The following is a 6750-nucleotide window of genomic DNA, read 5'->3' as shown; positions in this document are numbered from 1 at the left end:
AAATTTCCATTGGCACGCCATTTTTCTTATTCAATTATGTCCATATGTATTCTTGTTTCTTATAAGCTCAAGAAAAGACCAAGCGAGTATCACCACACTCAAGCCTAGCAAGTTTTTTTAGATTACCTGTGCAATGCAAGAGGTCATGTAGATCAAAGGCCCTTTCCATTCTAGTCATTTCCCCAACCTTGTTGAAAAATATCTTAGTTGCGCCATCAAAACTTGCAAGATGTAATGGGTATTCCAACTCTAGAAAGTAGTGGCAAAACATTTTTGCAAGTAAAACCACAAAATGACATGAGGTTTGCACATCCAAATAGGATTCTCTGCTAATAAAGTTGCTTTTTAAGTTATAAAGTGGATGATGATATACCCAAAGTTTCCAAAGCTTGAAGAAGAATGCAACTTTAGCGGCCAAAACTATTCGGCTTCTTAACCCAAGGTGTGGCGATAAGAATATATCGATGTAGTCAGCCACAATTTGTAAATATGCCTGTGTTCCATGAGCACTTTGTTCGGTTCTTTTGATAAAGGACCACTCTCATGCAGCTCGCTAAGACACGATTAACTTTTCTACTTGCAAGCCTTTGTGTTGCACCCCAATTTTGTCTATCTTCTTGTGATAGATCACTATCTCTTAAATGATGCCTATCAAACGGAAATGAGCCATATAGCAATGCAATATGATTCAAGGTGATCCAAACATCACCAATAGCTAAGGAATGGCTAGAATTATCAAGAGCATTCACAAGCTTCTTTCCATTATGGAATGAAGTCTTGATCATGAAGCGCAGATTGATTTTTTGGCCTGATATATTCCAGCCACACCTATCTATTTTGAAGTGAATACCATGTGTACCTGTGTAGTCCTCAATCATCAATTTGCATCTACTATTGGCTTCCAAAATATTTTTACTTATATCCATTGATTTCTTACAAAGATAGCATCAAACTTGTTGCATGTAGAGTGCACAACCAATGCAAGTCCTGGAAGCTTTTCATGAAGGGGATTGGCTAAGAGAACTCGCCCATAGTGACCAGTATCATTTGTTTGGAAGGCATTGATAAACTTTTCATATGCATCTTCTACCTCACCAATGGTGATGACATAGGAGGAAAAGCATTGGCGATTATCACCTTTTGGGCCACAAAATCCAATAAGGGCATCATTCTTTGCATTCCATCTTCACAAAGATATCAAGTATACATAAGGCTAACCCGCTGATTGTAGCTACATACAAATTATTCAAAAAATTCCATGTATGTTATCCATACCTGATGCGACACGTAATAACAGTCTCATCTTCAACAATAATGAACTGGTGATGTAATCCCATGCTTGATCTTCTCCTTTTCATATATTTTTCCTATATGTTCAAAATTATATTCATGCATGCCGGGCAAGAACTTTATGGCCTTCCTTCCTTCGCGCTTTGTTGTGCTCATAGAAGGGCCACCTAGGTTTTGGCCTAGAATAGCCTTGCCCCTCCCCCATATTTTTACCGTTTCAAATATAGCTTTTGATGTTTTTTTAAATCTCTTTCCTTGTTTTGTTCGTACAAGATTTTGAGAAATATCTTGCAAAAATCCCACTATGTTGGTTTTCCTCCAAACTTTCCAAGCCTTTGTGCCTCAATAACATTATTACAAAAGTGGTGAATATCTTTCCTTTGCTAGCCTCTTTCAATGATCTCACTCTAATTAACAATGCTGCTATCCTTTTATGTGTCCACCAAAGCTGTCGTAATCTATCTCTTAGCTCTTTCTTCGTAGATGTGCTCCTTTTTCACTTCTTGCTTAGTTAGATAGTCTAGGCATATCCAATCTTGGTTACTCTGTTTCCTCTTTTAATTGAGGAAGATTTTTCTCTAAAAGCTCATAAATGAAATTCATTACACTTTGGAATATCCTTGCAAAAATGACACATAAAACAAGGAAATGGATGTCCATCCTTCGATATTCTTTCACATTTTTCATGTCGAAAGTGGCCATTAACCGTAAACTCTTGAGAACCATGAATGATTCTAGTGTGAGTTTGAGGATCACAAAACCATTCTCTACCATTTTGTTGATCATGAATTAGTGACTTGACATGCACCGCCTTAGCCCCCATAGTTATTGTGTCATTCCAAAATCCCCATCATAATATGGTTAAAGGATCAATTGGAAAGGATGATGTAGCTTGAGCATACTATGACTTGGAAAAGAACTCTCCTCATTTGCATCAATAGATGTTGAGAGCTTTGCATCTTTTCCACTAGCTTTTTTTGGTCGAGCTCGAAGCCCTTTTAGAGCAGGAATTGTAGGACCAGTTTCTTTTTTAATGGCCATTGTATGCGTCTTTGATAGTGTATGCTCCATTATTATAGTATGTAGATCTGAACAAGGAGGACTTACTGACAGCCAAGTGTTATCATAAGTGCATTGTATTCTTACAAGCTTCTTATCTTTGCTCCCATGAAGTGTCCCTTCTTCGAGAAGCTTGAAAGATACACCTACATAACATGTTATATATTTGAAAAATATGTTATCAAGAGACAAATTTACATGTCCCAATTATATGGTAAACAGAAAAAGTTACCATTCTCCTTATTGTTGAAGGATTTCATCACTTCTAATGCATGAAGAATGCAACTAGCATCATCCTCCTTTGTTGCTTTTTCTTTACTTGATACCTTGCTTATACCCCTATTTGAATGATACATTTTCTCTAAATATATGTGTTTGTAAGAAGTTAGCCAAGCATGTCTAAGTTGCAAGCTTCCCATTCGAGGAACCTATACCATAAGCCTCTCCACATTCGTTGCACCATAGTTGTATGATTGATATTCCATTGAGCTCCTCAATTTTTAGCTCAAAGTTGTCATCCCTTGCAACTATCATATTCTTTAGCTTTGAACATGCACTTGTACACTCATTCTCCCATTTATCTAGCTCTTCTTTAGGGACAAGAAAATTATTTTGCAAGGTGGCACTTTTGGAAGAAACCATCCCATCATTCAAAGTGCTTCCATGATCACTTCCAAGACTTGATCGAGAATCATTGCATGGAATCTTTGATGGATTTGGACTCTCATTGTCGGCCTTCCCCTTTAGGTAAACCAATCCGTTCTCCACAAGCCACTTGTCTTCTTGTTTTGCATTGATAGTTATAGGTCCTTCCAAAACAAAATGAAAAGGTTCTTTGAATAGCCCATCCTCTATGATCTCCTTTTGAATAATGTTTTAGGTTGATTCTCCCTTGACGCGAACAACACCAAGTGGATTCTCACAAGAATTTTCTATATTATACACCTTTAATGTTTCTAGAATCTGCCATTGATTCCCTCTATGCAAGGTGTACAAATTTGTATCTTGCAATTCTTGACAAGTAAATCTATAGTCAAGACCATAGAGGGAATTGCATACATACATACATTGTAAAAGATAATGCAAAATGTGACTTCTACAGACAAACTTTAATCAAATAAGTAATCAAATTTTGTATTATCACCTTCCATTATTTAACATTCATATAAGTCATTTTACGGCTTTAGCAAAGACAATGTACATAATGACATGAAAAGAAACCATGTGTCTCTATCCAAACAAGAATTATGTGTCAAAGCTAAATAATTACATATTAAGAAAATCCTCGTTTACTATTGTCACATTGTCACGTGCATGTGGACAAGCTGTACGGGCCTTCTAGGGTTTAGGTTAGCATAGAAAGTGTTCTGGCATCTTTATGAGCTTGTACCTAGGCTGTGCATGTCCAGACACTTCGAGTAGCTACATACCCTTTGATTGCACAACCCATTAGCATTAGCATTAGTATCTAGCACCAAGCATGAGCATTTTGCCGCACACAACCATTTTCCTCAATTGCATGTGAACCACCTCTGACACGGATTTTATTGAAAAAGTGACCTTTTATTTTCCAAAGTCATGGGGTTGTAAGAGAGACTACTTGACCCAGTTCTTTGCACCTATATAAGCAGCCTAGGGGCGTTAGAGAACAGCGAAAGACACAAGAGAGCATTGGCAGCCCGCAGTACCAAGTAGCTCCTAGCATTTTTTTCAACACTACCTAGCATTCTGGATTTGCGTTTCCATCACCATTATATTTTTCTCTTTCCATCACCGTCATGTCAACAGTACCACAGTAAATCAGCCATAGCCTTATCACAGTCACCTTTTTTGATGCAGCCATACGAGGGTTTTCAGCTTTCAGCCCTTAGATCAGCAAACATTTTTCAACTTTCAATCATCTTTATTCTTTGACGACAACATATTAGCATGTAGCCTTGCTGCACTTGCATAATTCCATCAACATCCCTAGCATTTCTAGTTCTCAACCATTAGCCTTGTAGTCTCAACCCTGACTCCGCATCGGCTCCCTGTTGTTTTTGCAATTTTTCTCCTAGAGATTGGTTGTGTTTTTATATATGATACTCCACCAGCTTTTGCAATCTCATTCCTCAGGCATGCCTTGGTTCTAGTGACCTCATCCAGTAAGTTTTTTCACAAAGAACACTCCAAATCTGCCCGCAATAATTCAAGCCATATTTCAGCCCATCAGATTTCTTCAATTTCAACCCATTCCACATTGTTGTAGATTCAATCCATTGTCAAATGCATCGTTGGTGTATAGAATGGCCATTTTCAGGTGCACATTCCCCATTCCCATCCCAATTTCCCGTTCCATGTTTCAGAAGTGAGTATCCAATACAAGGAATGGAATTTCATGCGTTTTTGTGCGGAGGGTTTTCAGTCCCCCACGATCTAGAAGTTGAGAAGTCACTCGTATTGTTGCTTGCGTTTTCTAGGAGGAATAGTCACCCTCTCAACTCAGCTACATTAAAGCCTATAGGAGATGACAATGAAGACGATGATGACAAAGACGACGAGGCCATGGTTGAATGCTGAAAATGCTAGCGATGTCGATGGCTAGTATCCGCAACCATGAAGAGGCTAGGGACTAAAATCTTATGGCGATCGTAGGCAAAAATCACTAGCTATTTTTGGGCTGAAAATGCTGATGCTACAAGACTAAAAATGCTAAGGTGTTGGCCCGTGAACACTGCCCGGGGAGGTGACCTAATAAAAATGTAACCTATCACGTGAGTTCAACATAAGGGTATTTAAAGTTCTTGAAACTTACAGAAATATATATACATAAGGGCATTACTTTTTCAAATTTGAAGAAAACTTACAGATTTTAAAAGGAAAAGGTACATTATATTCTTAACAAAATTCACAGATAAGGGGTTTTACAAACATGTCTTGAACGCACGTGATATGGTAGTTTTACACATAGTGAACCCCCCGAGGAACACTGAGGCTGTAGCTCCTTCTATTGCTATTGCCTCTTCTGCTTCTCTTAGCACCCAAAGGGCTCCCTTTATAGATGCCAAGTGATGGGTCGAGCAGTGTTAATTCAGCCCCCATGATCCAGAAGTTGAGAAGTCACTTGTGTTGTTGCTATTGAAGCCTATAGGAGACGAAGACAAAGACGATGAGGCTATGGCTGAATGTTGAAAATGCTAGCGATGTCGATGGTTAGGATGTGCAACCATGAAGAGGGTAGGGGCTATAATCTTAAGGTGATCATAGGCAGAAATCGCTGGCTGTTTTGGGCTGAAAATGCTAATGCTACAAAGCTGAAAAAGCTAAGGTGTTGGCCCGTGAACACTAAGGCTGTAGCTCATTCTATTCTACTGCCTCATCTGCTTCTCCTAGCACCGAAAGGGCTTCCTTTATAGATGACAAGTGATGGGTCAAGCAGTGTCAATTCAACCCCCATGATCCAGAAGTTAAGAAGTCACTCGTGTTATTGCTATTAAAGCCTATAGGAGATGACGACAAAAACGACGAGGCTATGGTTGAATGCTGAAAACGCTAGCAATATCGATGGCTAGGATGCACAACCATGAAGAGGCTAGGGTCTAAAATCTTATGGCGATCATAGGCTGAAATCACTAGTTGTTTTGGGCTGAAAATGTTAATACTACTGAGGGTGAGCTTTTTGAAATGGAGCCTCTAAATCCCAAACCAATGGCCTACCCTCACAAAATGTTCGTAAAGAGGTACGTACACTACTTGGGGCACCACCTTCTTTTGGGAGTGGAGAAGGAAACCAATCAAAATAACACTTGCACTCACCCACTCAAGAAACACACTTTGAAAACCCCCTTACTCTATATACACTTTGGACACTTGAACACCATCAACGATTATGCAACCCAATGCCGTGCATCAAATGAAATATGCAATTTGTGGAATAGTATTCACCTTCTCCCCATAATACATCCAAACTCCTCCTCTCTCAAGCACTCATCAAAAAATCATGCGCACAAGACTTGCCTCTCAAACACACAAGAGAATCACTTACATCAAACTAACACACTTTGCATAGAGAGCTCATCTCCATCTATGCAATGCCATGACACAAATAAAATCACCATGAGAGGTAGCCACATGCATATGTAATGGAGCAAAACAGAGTTGGAGTGAGAAATTTCTTTAGACCAATTGAATAAGTGTGGAGAAACAAACCAATGGTAAATTGAAAATAGAACACTTACTTGATTTCTCGCACACCTTTTAAGGGGAGGACAGACGCTGGCTAACCACCACGAATTGCGACACTTGAAAGTTTTGAAGATGATTTAATGATCATTAGCATAACCATGAGAGAGATCATGATGTATTTACAAGTTATTGAGGTGCTACAAATGATTTATTGGGTTGATGGAGTAAGAGATTATA

This window comes from Adiantum capillus-veneris, chromosome 29 (assembly GCF_014529385.1).
Source record: "Adiantum capillus-veneris isolate H3 chromosome 29, ASM1452938v2, whole genome shotgun sequence".
NCBI lineage: Eukaryota > Viridiplantae > Streptophyta > Polypodiopsida > Polypodiales > Pteridaceae > Adiantum > Adiantum capillus-veneris.
The sequence above is the reverse complement of the archived record's forward strand: the minus strand, read 5'-3'. Positions refer to the sequence as shown.